The following is a 15,922-nucleotide window of genomic DNA, read 5'->3' as shown; positions in this document are numbered from 1 at the left end:
TGGCGGCGATAAATTGATCTTTAAAGGCATTCAAACGAAGTAAATCATTTAGCATTCAAAAAGTACCGCTTCACAAATAGTGTGGTTTCACGCACAATTCGACAGAGGGGTGATAGTAGTGAAGACCTGACACTGCGTTTGCACTCTCGATTCCTGGGCTTAATCTCTGCGAAAGGTTGCAAATGACGTCATTCCCCCAGCTACCAATTGCTTGATATTTCGCTATGGATAAATCTTTTACAGCAATCCTGCAGGTGTCATCTTCTTTCAACTTGAGCAAACAACCGAAAAAACAAGAAAACTATGCGAATGAAAAAAAGCTATAAAAAAAATAATAACGCTCACGTGGCAAAAATAATTAATGCCAGCAGCACCCAGGTTTCCAAGATGGGCACCCTACCAAGTACTAACTGGGCTCAGGTTTGCTTAACTTCAGTGATCAAACGAGAACTGGTGCTTTCAAACCGATGTGGCCGCTGACATTTCGATTCTCTCGAAAACCCAATTTAACCTTTTCTAATCAACACGAATAACGTCTGCTATTCCACGGATGGCGGCGATAAATTGATCTTTAAAGGCATTCAAACGAAGTAAATCATTTAGCATTCAAAAAGTACCGCTTCACAAATAGTGTGGTTTCACGCACAATTCGACAGAGGGGTGATAGTAGTGAAGACCTGACACTGCGTTTGCACTCTCGATTCCTGGGCTTAATCTCTGCGAAAGGTTGCAAATGACGTCATTCCCCCAGCTACCAATTGCTTGATATTTCGCTATGGATAAACCTTTTACAGCAATCCTGCAGGTGTCATCTTCTTTCAACTTGAGCAAACAACCGAAAAAACAAGAAAACTATGCGTATGAAAAAAAGCTATAAAAAAAATAATAACGCTCACGTGGCAAAAATAATTAATGCCAGCAGCACCCAGGATTCCATGATGGGCACCCTACCAAGAACTAACTGCGCTCAGGTTTGCTTAACTTCAGTGATCAAACGAGAACTGGTGCTTTCAAACCGATGTGGCCGCTGACATTTCGATTCTCTCGAAAACCCAATTTAACCTTTTCTAAGCAACACGAATTAGGTCTGCTATTGCACGGATGGCGGCGATAAATTTATCTTTAACGGCATTCAAACGAAGTAAATCATTTAACATTCAAAATTTACCGCTTCACAACTAATCTGGCTTTCTCGCATTATTCGGCATAGGGGTGAGTTTATTGAAGTCATGACACTGCGTTTGCACTCTCGTTTCGGCAGCTTAATCTCTGTGAAAGGTTAAAAATGACCTTCTAAAATGACGTCATTCGTCCATCTGTCAATTGGTGGAGGTTTAGCTATGGACAAATCCTTTCCAGCAATCCTGCCGGTGTCATCTTCTCAAAACTTTAGCAAACAATCGAAAAAACAAGAAAACTATGCGAATGAAAAAAGCTATAAAAAAAATAATAACGCTCACGTGGCAAAAATAATTAATGCCAGCAGCACCCAGGTTTCCAAGATGGGCACCCTACCAAGTACTAACTGGGCTCAGGTTTGCTTAACTTCAGTGATCAAACGAGAACTGGTGCTTTCAAACCGATGTGGCCGCTGACATTTCGATTCTCTCGAAAACCCAATTTAACCTTTTCTAATCAACACGAATAACGTCTGCTATTCCACGGATGGCGGCGATAAATTGATCTTTAAAGGCATTCAAACGAAGTAAATCATTTAGCATTCAAAAAGTACCGCTTCACAAATAGTGTGGTTTCACGCACAATTCGACAGAGGGGTGATAGTAGTGAAGACCTGACACTGCGTTTGCACTCTCGATTCCTGGGCTTAATCTCTGCGAAAGGTTGCAAATGACGTCATTCCCCCAGCTACCAATTGCTTGATATTTCGCTATGGATAAATCCTTTCCAGCAATCCTGCAGGTGTCATCTTCTTTCAACTTGAGCAAACAACCGAAAAAACAAGAAAACTATGCGTATGAAAAAAAGCTATAAAAAAAATAATAACGCTCACGTGGCAAAAATAATTAATGCCAGCAGCACCCAGGATTCCATGATGGGCACCCTACCAAGAACTAACTGCGCTCAGGTTTGCTTAACTTCAGTGATCAAACGAGAACTGGTGCTTTCAAACCGATGTGGCCGCTGACATTTCGATTCTCTCGAAAACCCAATTTAACCTTTTCTAAGCAACACGAATTAGGTCTGCTATTGCACGGATGGCGGCGATAAATTTATCTTTAACGGCATTCAAACGAAGTAAATCATTTAACATTCAAAATTTACCGCTTCACAACTAATCTGGCTTTCTCGCATTATTCGGCATAGGGGTGAGTTTATTGAAGTCATGACACTGCGTTTGCACTCTCGTTTCGGCAGCTTAATCTCTGTGAAAGGTTAAAAATGACCTTCTAAAATGACGTCATTCGTCCATCTGTCAATTGGTGGAGGTTTAGCTATGGACAAATCCTTTCCAGCAATCCTGCCGGTGTCATCTTCTCAAAACTTTAGCAAACAATCGAAAAAACAAGAAAACTATGCGAATGAAAAAAGCTATAAAAAAAATAATAACGCTCACGTGGCAAAAATAATTAATGCCAGCAGCACCCAGGTTTCCAAGATGGGCACCCTACCAAGTACTAACTGGGCTCAGGTTTGCTTAACTTCAGTGATCAAACGAGAACTGGTGCTTTCAAACCGATGTGGCCGCTGACATTTCGATTCTCTCGAAAACCCAATTTAACCTTTTCTAATCAACACGAATAACGTCTGCTATTCCACGGATGGCGGCGATAAATTGATCTTTAAAGGCATTCAAACGAAGTAAATCATTTAGCATTCAAAAAGTACCGCTTCACAAATAGTGTGGTTTCACGCACAATTCGACAGAGGGGTGATAGTAGTGAAGACCTGACACTGCGTTTGCACTCTCGATTCCTGGGCTTAATCTCTGCGAAAGGTTGCAAATGACGTCATTCCCCCAGCTACCAATTGCTTGATATTTCGCTATGGATAAACCTTTTACAGCAATCCTGCAGGTGTCATCTTCTTTCAACTTGAGCAAACAACCGAAAAAACAAGAAAACTATGCGTATGAAAAAAAGCTATAAAAAAAATAATAACGCTCACGTGGCAAAAATAATTAATGCCAGCAGCACCCAGGATTCCATGATGGGCACCCTACCAAGAACTAACTGCGCTCAGGTTTGCTTAACTTCAGTGATCAAACGAGAACTGGTGCTTTCAAACCGATGTGGCCGCTGACATTTCGATTCTCTCGAAAACCCAATTTAACCTTTTCTAAGCAACACGAATTAGGTCTGCTATTGCACGGATGGCGGCGATAAATTTATCTTTAACGGCATTCAAACGAAGTAAATCATTTAACATTCAAAATTTACCGCTTCACAACTAATCTGGCTTTCTCGCATTATTCGGCATAGGGGTGAGTTTATTGAAGTCATGACACTGCGTTTGCACTCTCGTTTCGGCAGCTTAATCTCTGTGAAAGGTTAAAAATGACCTTCTAAAATGACGTCATTCGTCCATCTGTCAATTGGTGGAGGTTTAGCTATGGACAAATCCTTTCCAGCAATCCTGCCGGTGTCATCTTCTCAAAACTTTAGCAAACAATCGAAAAAACAAGAAAACTATGCGAATGAAAAAAGCTATAAAAAAAATAATAACGCTCACGTGGCAAAAATAATTAATGCCAGCAGCACCCAGGTTTCCAAGATGGGCACCCTACCAAGTACTAACTGGGCTCAGGTTTGCTTAACTTCAGTGATCAAACGAGAACTGGTGCTTTCAAACCGATGTGGCCGCTGACATTTCGATTCTCTCGAAAACCCAATTTAACCTTTTCTAATCAACACGAATAACGTCTGCTATTCCACGGATGGCGGCGATAAATTGATCTTTAAAGGCATTCAAACGAAGTAAATCATTTAGCATTCAAAAAGTACCGCTTCACAAATAGTGTGGTTTCACGCACAATTCGACAGAGGGGTGATAGTAGTGAAGACCTGACACTGCGTTTGCACTCTCGATTCCTGGGCTTAATCTCTGCGAAAGGTTGCAAATGACGTCATTCCCCCAGCTACCAATTGCTTGATATTTCGCTATGGATAAATCTTTTACAGCAATCCTGCAGGTGTCATCTTCTTTCAACTTGAGCAAACAACCGAAAAAACAAGAAAACTATGCGAATGAAAAAAGCTATAAAAAAAATAATAACGCTCACGTGGCAAAAATAATTAATGCCAGCAGCACCCAGGTTCCAAGATGGGCACCCTACCAAGTACTAACTGGGCTCAGGTTTGCTTAACTTCAGTGATCAAACGAGAACTGGTGCTTTCAAACCGATGTGGCCGCTGACATTTCGATTCTCTCGAAAACCCAATTTAACCTTTTCTAATCAACACGAATAACGTCTGCTATTCCACGGATGGCGGCGATAAATTGATCTTTAAAGGCATTCAAACGAAGTAAATCATTTAGCATTCAAAAAGTACCGCTTCACAAATAGTGTGGTTTCACGCACAATTCGACAGAGGGGTGATAGTAGTGAAGACCTGACACTGCGTTTGCACTCTCGATTCCTGGGCTTAATCTCTGCGAAAGGTTGCAAATGACGTCATTCCCCCAGCTACCAATTGCTTGATATTTCGCTATGGATAAATCCTTTCCAGCAATCCTGCAGGTGTCATCTTCTTTCAACTTGAGCAAACAACCGAAAAAACAAGAAAACTATGCGAATGAAAAAAGCTATAAAAAAAATAATAACGCTCACGTGGCAAAAATAATTAATGCCAGCAGCACCCAGGTTTCCAAGATGGGCACCCTACCAAGTACTAACTGGGCTCAGGTTTGCTTAACTTCAGTGATCAAACGAGAACTGGTGCTTTCAAACCGATGTGGCCGCTGACATTTCGATTCTCTCGAAAACCCAATTTAACCTTTTCTAATCAACACGAATAACGTCTGCTATTCCACGGATGGCGGCGATAAATTGATCTTTAAAGGCATTCAAACGAAGTAAATCATTTAGCATTCAAAAAGTACCGCTTCACAAATAGTGTGGTTTCACGCACAATTCGACAGAGGGGTGATAGTAGTGAAGACCTGACACTGCGTTTGCACTCTCGATTCCTGGGCTTAATCTCTGCGAAAGGTTGCAAATGACGTCATTCCCCCAGCTACCAATTGCTTGATATTTCGCTATGGATAAACCTTTTACAGCAATCCTGCAGGTGTCATCTTCTTTCAACTTGAGCAAACAACCGAAAAAACAAGAAAACTATGCGTATGAAAAAAAGCTATAAAAAAAATAATAACGCTCACGTGGCAAAAATAATTAATGCCAGCAGCACCCAGGATTCCATGATGGGCACCCTACCAAGAACTAACTGCGCTCAGGTTTGCTTAACTTCAGTGATCAAACGAGAACTGGTGCTTTCAAACCGATGTGGCCGCTGACATTTCGATTCTCTCGAAAACCCAATTTAACCTTTTCTAAGCAACACGAATTAGGTCTGCTATTGCACGGATGGCGGCGATAAATTTATCTTTAACGGCATTCAAACGAAGTAAATCATTTAACATTCAAAATTTACCGCTTCACAACTAATCTGGCTTTCTCGCATTATTCGGCATAGGGGTGAGTTTATTGAAGTCATGACACTGCGTTTGCACTCTCGTTTCGGCAGCTTAATCTCTGTGAAAGGTTAAAAATGACCTTCTAAAATGACGTCATTCGTCCATCTGTCAATTGGTGGAGGTTTAGCTATGGACAAATCCTTTCCAGCAATCCTGCCGGTGTCATCTTCTCAAAACTTTAGCAAACAATCGAAAAAACAAGAAAACTATGCGAATGAAAAAAGCTATAAAAAAAATAATAACGCTCACGTGGCAAAAATAATTAATGCCAGCAGCACCCAGGTTTCCAAGATGGGCACCCTACCAAGTACTAACTGGGCTCAGGTTTGCTTAACTTCAGTGATCAAACGAGAACTGGTGCTTTCAAACCGATGTGGCCGCTGACATTTCGATTCTCTCGAAAACCCAATTTAACCTTTTCTAATCAACACGAATAACGTCTGCTATTCCACGGATGGCGGCGATAAATTGATCTTTAAAGGCATTCAAACGAAGTAAATCATTTAGCATTCAAAAAGTACCGCTTCACAAATAGTGTGGTTTCACGCACAATTCGACAGAGGGGTGATAGTAGTGAAGACCTGACACTGCGTTTGCACTCTCGATTCCTGGGCTTAATCTCTGCGAAAGGTTGCAAATGACGTCATTCCCCCAGCTACCAATTGCTTGATATTTCGCTATGGATAAATCCTTTCCAGCAATCCTGCAGGTGTCATCTTCTTTCAACTTGAGCAAACAACCGAAAAAACAAGAAAACTATGCGAATGAAAAAAAGCTATAAAAAAAATAATAACGCTCACGTGGCAAAAATAATTAATGCCAGCAGCACCCAGGATTCCATGATGGGCACCCTACCAAGAACTAACTGCGCTCAGGTTTGCTTAACTTCAGTGATCAAACGAGAACTGGTGCTTTCAAACCGATGTGGCCGCTGACATTTCGATTCTCTCGAAAACCCAATTTAACCTTTTCTAATCAACACGAATAACGTCTGCTATTCCACGGATGGCGGCGATAAATTTATCTTTAAAGGCATTCAAACGAAGTAAATCATTTAGCATTCAAAAAGTACCGCTTCACAAATAGTGTGGTTTCACGCACAATTCGACAGAGGGGTGATAGTAGTGAAGACCTGACACTGCGTTTGCACTCTCGATTCCTGGGCTTAATCTCTGCGAAAGGTTGCAAATGACGTCATTCCCCCAGCTACCAATCTGTCAATTGATGGAGGTTTCGCTATGGACAAATCCTTTCCAGCAATCCTGCCGGTGTCATCTTCTTTCAACTTGAGCAAACAATCGAAAAAACAAGAAAACTATGCGAATGAAAAAAGCTATAAAAAAAATAATAACGCTCACGTGGCAAAAATAATTAATGCCAGCAGCACCCAGGTTTCCAAGATGGGCACCCTACCAAGTACTAACTGGGCTCAGGTTTGCTTAACTTCAGTGATCAAACGAGAACTGGTGCTTTCAAACCGATGTGGCCGCTGACATTTCGATTCTCTCGAAAACCCAATTTAACCTTTTCTAATCAACACGAATAACGTCTGCTATTCCACGGATGGCGGCGATAAATTGATCTTTAAAGGCATTCAAACGAAGTAAATCATTTAGCATTCAAAAAGTACCGCTTCACAAATAGTGTGGTTTCACGCACAATTCGACAGAGGGGTGATAGTAGTGAAGACCTGACACTGCGTTTGCACTCTCGATTCCTGGGCTTAATCTCTGCGAAAGGTTGCAAATGACGTCATTCCCCCAGCTACCAATTGCTTGATATTTCGCTATGGATAAATCTTTTACAGCAATCCTGCAGGTGTCATCTTCTTTCAACTTGAGCAAACAACCGAAAAAACAAGAAAACTATGCGAATGAAAAAAAGCTATAAAAAAAATAATAACGCTCACGTGGCAAAAATAATTAATGCCAGCAGCACCCAGGTTTCCAAGATGGGCACCCTACCAAGTACTAACTGGGCTCAGGTTTGCTTAACTTCAGTGATCAAACGAGAACTGGTGCTTTCAAACCGATGTGGCCGCTGACATTTCGATTCTCTCGAAAACCCAATTTAACCTTTTCTAATCAACACGAATAACGTCTGCTATTCCACGGATGGCGGCGATAAATTGATCTTTAAAGGCATTCAAACGAAGTAAATCATTTAGCATTCAAAAAGTACCGCTTCACAAATAGTGTGGTTTCACGCACAATTCGACAGAGGGGTGATAGTAGTGAAGACCTGACACTGCGTTTGCACTCTCGATTCCTGGGCTTAATCTCTGCGAAAGGTTGCAAATGACGTCATTCCCCCAGCTACCAATTGCTTGATATTTCGCTATGGATAAATCCTTTCCAGCAATCCTGCAGGTGTCATCTTCTTTCAACTTGAGCAAACAACCGAAAAAACAAGAAAACTATGCGTATGAAAAAAAGCTATAAAAAAAATAATAACGCTCACGTGGCAAAAATAATTAATGCCAGCAGCACCCAGGATTCCATGATGGGCACCCTACCAAGTACTAACTGCGCTCAGGTTTGCTTAACTTCAGTGATCAAACGAGAACTGGTGCTTTCAAACCGATGTGGCCGCTGACATTTCGATTCTCTCGAAAACCCAATTTAACCTTTTCTAAGCAACACGAATTAGGTCTGCTATTGCACGGATGGCGGCGATAAATTTATCTTTAACGGCATTCAAACGAAGTAAATCATTTAACATTCAAAATTTACCGCTTCACAACTAATCTGGCTTTCTCGCATTATTCGGCATAGGGGTGAGTTTATTGAAGTCATGACACTGCGTTTGCACTCTCGTTTCGGCAGCTTAATCTCTGTGAAAGGTTAAAAATGACCTTCTAAAATGACGTCATTCGTCCATCTGTCAATTGGTGGAGGTTTAGCTATGGACAAATCCTTTCCAGCAATCCTGCCGGTGTCATCTTCTCAAAACTTTAGCAAACAATCGAAAAAACAAGAAAACTATGCGAATGAAAAAAGCTATAAAAAAAATAATAACGCTCACGTGGCAAAAATAATTAATGCCAGCAGCACCCAGGTTTCCAAGATGGGCACCCTACCAAGTACTAACTGGGCTCAGGTTTGCTTAACTTCAGTGATCAAACGAGAACTGGTGCTTTCAAACCGATGTGGCCGCTGACATTTCGATTCTCTCGAAAACCCAATTTAACCTTTTCTAATCAACACGAATAACGTCTGCTATTCCACGGATGGCGGCGATAAATTGATCTTTAAAGGCATTCAAACGAAGTAAATCATTTAGCATTCAAAAAGTACCGCTTCACAAATAGTGTGGTTTCACGCACAATTCGACAGAGGGGTGATAGTAGTGAAGACCTGACACTGCGTTTGCACTCTCGATTCCTGGGCTTAATCTCTGCGAAAGGTTGCAAATGACGTCATTCCCCCAGCTACCAATTGCTTGATATTTCGCTATGGATAAACCTTTTACAGCAATCCTGCAGGTGTCATCTTCTTTCAACTTGAGCAAACAACCGAAAAAACAAGAAAACTATGCGTATGAAAAAAAGCTATAAAAAAAATAATAACGCTCACGTGGCAAAAATAATTAATGCCAGCAGCACCCAGGATTCCATGATGGGCACCCTACCAAGAACTAACTGCGCTCAGGTTTGCTTAACTTCAGTGATCAAACGAGAACTGGTGCTTTCAAACCGATGTGGCCGCTGACATTTCGATTCTCTCGAAAACCCAATTTAACCTTTTCTAAGCAACACGAATTAGGTCTGCTATTGCACGGATGGCGGCGATAAATTTATCTTTAACGGCATTCAAACGAAGTAAATCATTTAACATTCAAAATTTACCGCTTCACAACTAATCTGGCTTTCTCGCATTATTCGGCATAGGGGTGAGTTTATTGAAGTCATGACACTGCGTTTGCACTCTCGTTTCGGCAGCTTAATCTCTGTGAAAGGTTAAAAATGACCTTCTAAAATGACGTCATTCGTCCATCTGTCAATTGGTGGAGGTTTAGCTATGGACAAATCCTTTCCAGCAATCCTGCCGGTGTCATCTTCTTAAAACTTTAGCAAACAATCGAAAAAACAAGAAAACTATGCGAATGAAAAAAGCTATAAAAAAAATAATAACGCTCACGTGGCAAAAATAATTAATGCCAGCAGCACCCAGGTTTCCAAGATGGGCACCCTACCAAGTACTAACTGGGCTCAGGTTTGCTTAACTTCAGTGATCAAACGAGAACTGGTGCTTTCAAACCGATGTGGCCGCTGACATTTCGATTCTCTCGAAAACCCAATTTAACCTTTTCTAATCAACACGAATAACGTCTGCTATTCCACGGATGGCGGCGATAAATTGATCTTTAAAGGCATTCAAACGAAGTAAATCATTTAGCATTCAAAAAGTACCGCTTCACAAATAGTGTGGTTTCACGCACAATTCGACAGAGGGGTGATAGTAGTGAAGACCTGACACTGCGTTTGCACTCTCGATTCCTGGGCTTAATCTCTGCGAAAGGTTGCAAATGACGTCATTCCCCCAGCTACCAATTGCTTGATATTTCGCTATGGATAAATCTTTTACAGCAATCCTGCAGGTGTCATCTTCTTTCAACTTGAGCAAACAACCGAAAAAACAAGAAAACTATGCGTATGAAAAAAAGCTATAAAAAAAATAATAACGCTCACGTGGCAAAAATAATTAATGCCAGCAGCACCCAGGATTCCATGATGGGCACCCTACCAAGAACTAACTGCGCTCAGGTTTGCTTAACTTCAGTGATCAAACGAGAACTGGTGCTTTCAAACCGATGTGGCCGCTGACATTTCGATTCTCTCGAAAACCCAATTTAACCTTTTCTAAGCAACACGAATTAGGTCTGCTATTGCACGGATGGCGGCGATAAATTTATCTTTAACGGCATTCAAACGAAGTAAATCATTTAACATTCAAAATTTACCGCTTCACAACTAATCTGGCTTTCTCGCATTATTCGGCATAGGGGTGAGTTTATTGAAGTCATGACACTGCGTTTGCACTCTCGTTTCGGCAGCTTAATCTCTGTGAAAGGTTAAAAATGACCTTCTAAAATGACGTCATTCGTCCATCTGTCAATTGGTGGAGGTTTAGCTATGGACAAATCCTTTCCAGCAATCCTGCCGGTGTCATCTTCTCAAAACTTTAGCAAACAATCGAAAAAACAAGAAAACTATGCGAATGAAAAAAGCTATAAAAAAAATAATAACGCTCACGTGGCAAAAATAATTAATGCCAGCAGCACCCAGGTTTCCAAGATGGGCACCCTACCAAGTACTAACTGGGCTCAGGTTTGCTTAACTTCAGTGATCAAACGAGAACTGGTGCTTTCAAACCGATGTGGCCGCTGACATTTCGATTCTCTCGAAAACCCAATTTAACCTTTTCTAATCAACACGAATAACGTCTGCTATTCCACGGATGGCGGCGATAAATTGATCTTTAAAGGCATTCAAACGAAGTAAATCATTTAGCATTCAAAAAGTACCGCTTCACAAATAGTGTGGTTTCACGCACAATTCGACAGAGGGGTGATAGTAGTGAAGACCTGACACTGCGTTTGCACTCTCGATTCCTGGGCTTAATCTCTGCGAAAGGTTGCAAATGACGTCATTCCCCCAGCTACCAATTGCTTGATATTTCGCTATGGATAAATCTTTTACAGCAATCCTGCAGGTGTCATCTTCTTTCAACTTGAGCAAACAACCGAAAAAACAAGAAAACTATGCGAATGAAAAAAAGCTATAAAAAAAATAATAACGCTCACGTGGCAAAAATAATTAATGCCAGCAGCACCCAGGTTTCCAAGATGGGCACCCTACCAAGTACTAACTGCGCTCAGGTTTGCTTAACTTCAGTGATCAAACGAGAACTGGTGCTTTCAAACCGATAATATTTTATTAACCATGAAGCATCTACATACAATCCAAATAAATATATATACATTAGTACATAGAATGCTTAATTTAATTCACATTTTTGATTTTTTAGATGCTCGGATTATATTTGTTTCTACTGTCCTTCAAACCGATGCTGCCGCTGACATTTCGAGTCTCTCGAAAGCCACATTTAACCTTTTCTGAATAGCACGAATTACGTCTCCTTGTACGGATGACGGCAATAACTTTAGCATAAACGGCAGTCGGTCGAAATAAATTATTTACAACAAAAACTTAGAAAATTGCCACATCCCAAGTGTTCTGGCTTTCACGCACCATTCGGCAGAGGGAAGAGATTATTTAGTCCAAATAATCTGCCTCGCGAAGTCAGATTATTTGGACTAAATAATCTGACTTCGCGAACTTAATCTCAGCACCAGGTTAAAATTAACCTTGCCGAAATGTCGTCATTCGTCCAACTACCAATTGCTGGAGAATTCGCTATGGATATATCTTTAACTGCAATCGCGCCCAAAGCAAAACGTCGATTTAAGCTTCGCGCCCTACACCCTGGCATTCTCTTCGCGTTTGCCAGCGTGTAGGTCGATGTGCAAGAAGATAATATGGAACAACAGGCAGAGGAAGAAGAGAAACCCAGTGGCTTAAAAGAGAAAAGCCACAAACAGCACAAGCTTCAAAATATCACTGGGGATGCACCACTAAAACCGGAGGTATCCGAAGGGGATGCAGACAACCAAGAGGACTCTAAAGAGGGCAATTGCGGAGAGAAGGCTGATAACAATACGGAGACCGTACGAAAAGAAGATCAAAACAGCGTATAGAAGAATTGGTGAAAACCGACCACAGTCGAAATGTGTTAACCCCAGCAAGAAGACCAAAAATGAAATTTACACCAAACGTTAAACGAAAGAAAGAAAAGGCTAAACCTGATAAGAATAAGGATGGCATTGACTGAAAAAAGGAACCAAAAATACCGGATGGAATGTTAAGGAAAAACTGCTTGCCAGCATTTGTAATAAAAATTGGAGGCATAGAAACACATGTAGAGCAATGGAAACTGTAAGAACTATGAAGCGATATCTAAAAAATTAATAATATGCGAAATAGACACCTTTCTGTGAGAGGCAAAGCCAGGATCTGCAACATGTACTTAACCTTCAGATTGTGATACAAAATACGAAACATTCCATACCACGGACAAGGGACGATAAGATTCACAGGCTCTTTGCAACATACATATGGGGTTCACAATATGAACCAATGCGCCGTACTACACTCTTTCACGAACTTGAAGCTGGAGGTCTTGGCCTAATTAACATACACCTAAAGACACTGATCGTGAGAGCCATAACCGCAGTAAAAGCACATCATAAATCATACCACGGATACGTAATTGCTTTTCTACAAAAGTGCCTCCGTGACAAAGTCATCAGTTCTCTTCCTTCGATCAAAAAAAAAACCATCCAGAATGTTCACAGAGATAGCTGAAGGATGCAGATTTATAGAAGAAAATCACGACATTGAAAAATTACTTTATACAAAAACAATAGCAAAATATGCAAAATTAACCAGAACCATTTTTCCAATACCTCAGCACCGAGAACAAAAACGAGGAGAGATCAAACTAAGCCCAGTGTTAAACAATATATTTCGTCTTCCAATAACTCCGTTCTACAAAACCTTTTTCTTCAAAGTGCATCATGCATGTTTGCCAACCAAAATGTGGGTAGTAGCAAGAGGAATACCATTAGATTGTGCTGCAACCTGTAAATTCTGTAAAGAGCCAGAAACACTTCATCACATGATGATCTATTGCAAAAAAAAGCAGAAGAAATTTGGAGGCTGGTGAAAAAACAATGGATACCTCAGAATCAAATAATAAATGAAAATCTAATATTTTGGCTAAACGAGAAAAATTTAAGCAGAGTACAAACAATCATAATTATCATAACAATGTATACCATCTGGACATACAGGTGTGACCAGATGTATGACAGAACAGGCAGTGGAAACATCCAAACAAAGTTCCAAAAATACCTGCAAGATGTCATGAGGAATTCTATCCAAATGAAAAGGATGAACGCAGAGGAATGGGAGTCCTTAGGAATTCACTTGCTTCAAATTAACCAGTGCTATCCTTTAGATAGCTGAACAGAAAGAACATTCATAGTTCTGTTTATGTGCATACATGCTAAGTGAACTTTACGGATTTGAAATATGTAATCAGAAAATGTGGTAAAATAGCAAACAATTAAAATGTTTAATATCTGTAATACAAGGATATTAAGATTGACTACCTGAATGTAACTAATCGTGTAACTGTTAACTCTCAGTGTCTACTAGAAGTATCACACAATGAATTACTTGTAACAGATAGTAATACAGAACCTCTAAGGAGGTTAAACCAAATGTAAATATATGATGTATATATTTAGTCATGATGCACTTAATTTTACTGTTATGCATTTATATTTAGGTGTAAAATAACAATAAAACAAAGGTACTGAGAGATAAACCTGAATGTAAATAATCATAAAACATCATGTAACTGATCACTGTTCAAAACTAAGAAAAATGAATTCGCAAAATAAACAACCTGTAACAAATAATAATTAACCTATGGAGGTTAAAAAAAATGTAAATACTTGATGTATGGATCTTCTTAGGTTGTGTTTATTTTTACTACAAACTACCCATGATTAGATTAATAACAGTAATAGACAGGTGTTAAGAATGAGAACTTGAATATATCTAATAATTTAACTATTCACTGTTAATGATTGTACGAAGGAAATTGAAACAACGATTTGTTTGTAACAAATGGTGAAACCCTTAAGAAGGGTAAAGCAGATGCCAATATAATGTGTATACCTCTCTATGTATAATATCTATTTAGTATGTATATATTTTATTACGATGAATATACATGTTATTGTGTAATAAAAGAGAATCAGTTGGGAAGCATTTCTCTTCTGATCACTGAAGTTAAGCAAACCTCAGCCCTCTTAGTACTTGGTAAGGTCAGAGTCCAAGAAGCAACTGGTGCTTCCAAACCGATGTGGCCGATGACATTTGGATTCTATCGAAAACCCAATTTAACCTTTTCTAACCAGCACGAATTACGTCTGCCCTCGCACGGATGGCGGCAATAACTTCATCTTGAACGGCAGTCAATCGAAATGAATCATTTAACATTCAGAAATTACTGCCTCACAAGTGGCCTGGCTTTCACTCATAATTCGGCAGAACGGAGAGTGTACTGCTCACAACACACTGGCAGTGCGTTTGCACTCTCATTTCGCGAGCGTAATCTCTGCTAAAGATTAAAAATGACCTTGCTAAAATAACGTCATTCGTCCATCTACCAATAGCTGGAGATTTAACTATGGATATATCTTTCCCGCAATTTCGTCCAAAGCTGAACGCCCGTTATAAGAATTAACCTAATTCTTGGAACTTAACCTCATGTCACCTTCTTTCAACTTGTGCAAAAAACCGAAAAAACACGAAAACTATGCGCATTAAGAAAGCAATAAAAAATGAATGAAGCACACGTGGCAAATATAATTAATGCCAGCAGCACCCAGTGTTCCCAGTTGGGCACCCTACCAAGTTTCAGCCTTTCGAATGAAATTTCAGAATTTGATTTTCGTTCAAGCCATAGTTGGAACATTCGTTTCTGAAATCCCTAACTGATGGGTTTGAACTGTAGAAGCACTCCATGACTTGTTGATTTTCAGCCATTCTCCACTTTTTCCTAGTAAATACTTTCGAGTTCCGTGGATATTGCTCCTGTAGCCCATTTGTCACTGGCTGTCCAGGAAGCCTAACATCCAGTGCGATCCTTGGTAACCCGCGCGACGACCGATGCGGTATAGAGTTCTGATTTGTCTTCACCATTTTTAACTGGGGGTGGGCAGGTGCATGAGATTAAAAAAAAAAAATAGGTAAATTGGACAGAAGCACTCCTAGCCCTCGAGTACTATAATAGCATTCGGGGGAAGGAGCAAGGTGAAAAGAAATACATAGGGAAAGAAGAGTAGGGACCAGATAATATAACAGGTGTATATTACATGAAGTAAGGCGTGGTCCAGCTTCAGGTGCCTTGGGTTCGCCATGCCCGTACGCACTAGAGTGAGCCCTTGAGGATTATATATATATATATATATATATATATATACAATTTACAATTAAAGAAAGTTAGGAAAGATTAGCTGATTTAAAAAGTACTATCTCCCACAAAGGGGATAGACGTAGATCATCGGATCTGTTTAAGTAAGGAGAGCTAAGTAAAGTTTAACACGTTTTTTTAATAAAGCCGTTCCATTA

The 15,922-nt window shown here is 40.1% G+C and overlaps 20 pseudogenes; all 20 read right to left on the bottom strand.

Annotated features, from left to right (window-relative positions):
* Nucleotides 1–362: 362 nt before the first annotated feature.
* LOC150103796 (5S ribosomal RNA) lies at nt 363–481 on the bottom strand (annotated as a pseudogene).
* Nucleotides 482–913: 432 nt separating this feature from the next.
* On the bottom strand, nt 914–1,032 carry LOC150103795 (5S ribosomal RNA; annotated as a pseudogene).
* Nucleotides 1,033–1,477: 445 nt separating this feature from the next.
* LOC150103794 (5S ribosomal RNA) lies at nt 1,478–1,596 on the bottom strand (annotated as a pseudogene).
* A 432-nt stretch (nt 1,597–2,028) lies between these two features.
* On the bottom strand, nt 2,029–2,147 carry LOC150103793 (5S ribosomal RNA; annotated as a pseudogene).
* Nucleotides 2,148–2,592: 445 nt separating this feature from the next.
* LOC150103792 (5S ribosomal RNA) lies at nt 2,593–2,711 on the bottom strand (annotated as a pseudogene).
* A 432-nt stretch (nt 2,712–3,143) lies between these two features.
* Nucleotides 3,144–3,262, bottom strand: LOC150103791 (5S ribosomal RNA; annotated as a pseudogene).
* A 445-nt stretch (nt 3,263–3,707) lies between these two features.
* LOC150103790 (5S ribosomal RNA) lies at nt 3,708–3,826 on the bottom strand (annotated as a pseudogene).
* Nucleotides 3,827–4,257: 431 nt separating this feature from the next.
* On the bottom strand, nt 4,258–4,375 carry LOC150103789 (5S ribosomal RNA; annotated as a pseudogene).
* A 431-nt stretch (nt 4,376–4,806) lies between these two features.
* Nucleotides 4,807–4,925, bottom strand: LOC150103788 (5S ribosomal RNA; annotated as a pseudogene).
* Nucleotides 4,926–5,357: 432 nt separating this feature from the next.
* LOC150103787 (5S ribosomal RNA) lies at nt 5,358–5,476 on the bottom strand (annotated as a pseudogene).
* Nucleotides 5,477–5,921: 445 nt separating this feature from the next.
* On the bottom strand, nt 5,922–6,040 carry LOC150103786 (5S ribosomal RNA; annotated as a pseudogene).
* Nucleotides 6,041–6,472: 432 nt separating this feature from the next.
* On the bottom strand, nt 6,473–6,591 carry LOC150103785 (5S ribosomal RNA; annotated as a pseudogene).
* A 439-nt stretch (nt 6,592–7,030) lies between these two features.
* Nucleotides 7,031–7,149, bottom strand: LOC150103784 (5S ribosomal RNA; annotated as a pseudogene).
* Nucleotides 7,150–7,581: 432 nt separating this feature from the next.
* On the bottom strand, nt 7,582–7,700 carry LOC150103783 (5S ribosomal RNA; annotated as a pseudogene).
* A 432-nt stretch (nt 7,701–8,132) lies between these two features.
* On the bottom strand, nt 8,133–8,251 carry LOC150103782 (5S ribosomal RNA; annotated as a pseudogene).
* A 445-nt stretch (nt 8,252–8,696) lies between these two features.
* On the bottom strand, nt 8,697–8,815 carry LOC150103781 (5S ribosomal RNA; annotated as a pseudogene).
* A 432-nt stretch (nt 8,816–9,247) lies between these two features.
* LOC150103780 (5S ribosomal RNA) lies at nt 9,248–9,366 on the bottom strand (annotated as a pseudogene).
* Nucleotides 9,367–9,811: 445 nt separating this feature from the next.
* LOC150103779 (5S ribosomal RNA) lies at nt 9,812–9,930 on the bottom strand (annotated as a pseudogene).
* A 432-nt stretch (nt 9,931–10,362) lies between these two features.
* Nucleotides 10,363–10,481, bottom strand: LOC150103778 (5S ribosomal RNA; annotated as a pseudogene).
* Nucleotides 10,482–10,926: 445 nt separating this feature from the next.
* LOC150103777 (5S ribosomal RNA) lies at nt 10,927–11,045 on the bottom strand (annotated as a pseudogene).
* Nucleotides 11,046–15,922: the final 4,877 nt, after the last annotated feature.

The sequence above is a fragment of the Typopeltis vanoorti genome, chromosome 8 (assembly GCF_054136105.1).
Source record: "Typopeltis vanoorti isolate ZY-2024b chromosome 8, IOZ_Tvanoo_1.0, whole genome shotgun sequence".
NCBI classification, from domain to species: domain Eukaryota; kingdom Metazoa; phylum Arthropoda; class Arachnida; order Uropygi; family Thelyphonidae; genus Typopeltis; species Typopeltis vanoorti.
Note: the sequence above shows the minus strand (reverse complement) of the source record. Positions and strands in the feature narration are given on the sequence as shown.